General features: G+C 25.6%; 1 protein-coding gene across 1 annotated transcript in view; it reads right to left on the reverse strand.

Annotated features, from left to right (window-relative positions):
• Nucleotides 1–2,527, reverse strand: part of LOC107695169 (roundabout homolog 2-like) — a 24,217-nt gene that overhangs the window by 20,746 nt on the left and 944 nt on the right. The gene's annotated exons all lie outside the window — the stretch shown is intronic.

Genomic DNA, 2,527 nt, shown 5'->3' on the forward strand with positions numbered 1-2,527 from the left:
TGAACCGGTTTGACTCAAAAGAAGAATTCGCGAGTGTATGAAAGTTTTATACATAAGCTTTACATGGAACAGCAGCACATGGAATATGTATATCTATATTCAGTACAGAAAAAAAATAAATGCTAAAATTTATTAAAATAAAAATTAATAAATTACAACTTGCATGACTTTTCCAGGCTGTTCTTTCATTCTTTTTTTTTTTTAAATAATATAATGGACTGAAGGTAAAATCTAATTTCATTTAAAGATGAAAGTTATTATTATTATTATTATTATTATTATTATTATTATTATTATTATTATTATTATTATTATTATTATTATTATTATTATTATTATTATTATTATTATTATTATTATTATTATTATTATTATTATTATTATTATTATTATTATTATTATTATTATTATTATTATTATTATTATTATTATTATTATTATTATTATTATTATTATTATTATTATTATTATTATTATTATATAATTACAAGAATACATTTATACAAAAAATACAGACTAAAAATAAATAATACTAATTATTATTATTATACTTAATGTTCAGATTATTATGGAATTATGAAATGTTGGTGTCTGAGTCAGTGTGAAATTATTATATAAATGTATATAATTTATGTAATACAATTTACACAACAACAACAACAACAACAACAACAACAACAATAATAATAATAATAATTAACCCAAAGTATCTCTTAAATTACCAACACATTTTGCAGGGGCACAAATGTGATTTTATAAAAAACAAAAAAAAACAAAATAATTAATTAGATACATTTGTTTACATTTGAACTAAACTTTAAAATAAAGCAGAACAAAACTTTGACTATAAATTTCATGACATTATATTTAAATCGAATGCAAATATGAAGCTCTTATATAATGAGTCTGGCCTTTGTCTGTCTGTCTCAACCTAAGATTTTCCAACATGATTGAAAAATAATAATTGATTAAACGCATGACAGGAATCTGCAGGGAGTCCAAATAAAGACATTGTGCATAACATTCTTATGGCATCTCTTTTCAACAGCAAATGCTTATTTTTCTAGGATTTTCCTAAGGGTTACCACATTTTCCGATGTAACATCTATTCTTATTTGATAAAACACTAGTAGTATAGCAGGGCTTACTCAATATCTGAATAAAATAAATAAATAAATAAATAAAAATTATAATACACACTCATCTAAATCTGGAAATTCTCAGAAAGCTTTAGGATTTTAAACAAAGACAGCATTTTTCATTGTATCTGTGTAAGAAAACAAGCAAAGTGAACTCCCTTCTGTACATGCCGACACACACCCTGAATTAACAGGTCACCCTCACTATAATACACCATCTTTGGCTCACCGAACTCTATGTTTTACAGCACACTCCTCCACATCTGACAACCGTGCGTGTGTACAAGCTCACACACAAGAGTTTCATTTACCATGTGTTGTGTGTCTTCCCAAGGGTGTGTGTGGCATAAAGGCATCATTAAGGCTTTAAGCTGTCACGGGTGAGTGCTGTGGGCCATTACCACCACTTTACTGTGCAATCACCTCGCTGATGCTTGTTGCCATGGGCAACAGATGCTGAGGAGAGCTTGTGGTTTTACCCCATCCCTTCAGTTGTGCTGCTAAAGCCACACTCCCACTATAAAAATGGCTGTTTTTTTCTATTCAGAATGAGCGCAGATGGAAATAAAGAGCCATTGGTTGAGGAAGGCTGGGAATATAACAATAGAGGAATGGAGAACGAGTGGAGAGTTGGATGAATGAAGCGCTCAAGGACGCCTTCATTTTTTGGCCCACATCTCTGTATTTCGCCTTTCATCATTGTTAGAGGAGCAATTTGTGGTCATGGTCATGGAGATGGAGCAATGCCAGTACAAACAGAAGATTTTGAAAGAACACAAAGACATGAGCATAAACCAAAATATATTTTTAAAAGCAAGTGAGTCCACACATTATTGTATAATATTAATAATAATAATAATTATTATTATTATTTTGACAAAGGATTATTTTAATGATTATTGTTATTATAAATGTACAAAGAAAAAATAAATAAATAAATAAGTGCATAAATGAATGAATGAATATTGATTAAAAAGTATTTCTGAAATATATTGTAATTCAAATTCAGTAATTTACTCACCCTTATATTTTTCCAAAAATAAATAATAAAATAATACATAATAAAATATTATTAAAATATAATAATAATAATAATAATAATAATAATAAATTATTATTATTATTATTATTATTGTACAAATAAATAAACAAAACAAAACAAACAACAACAATAGTTATAATAAATACATATTATTTTTAAATTAGATTTGAATTATAATTCAGTCATTTAAGTATAATAATAATAATAATATTAATAATAATAATAATTATTATTATTATACACATAAATAAACAAAATGACAAACAAACAAACAAAAAATGTCCATGATCCATTTTGGCAAGTTAAAAAAAAAAAAAAAAAAAAAAAAAAGGGTTAGACAAAAAAA

This window comes from Sinocyclocheilus anshuiensis, unplaced genomic scaffold (assembly GCF_001515605.1).
Source record: "Sinocyclocheilus anshuiensis isolate Anshui unplaced genomic scaffold, SAMN03320099.WGS_v1.1 scaffold550, whole genome shotgun sequence".
In the NCBI taxonomy this organism is placed as follows: Eukaryota; Metazoa; Chordata; class Actinopteri; order Cypriniformes; family Cyprinidae; genus Sinocyclocheilus; species Sinocyclocheilus anshuiensis.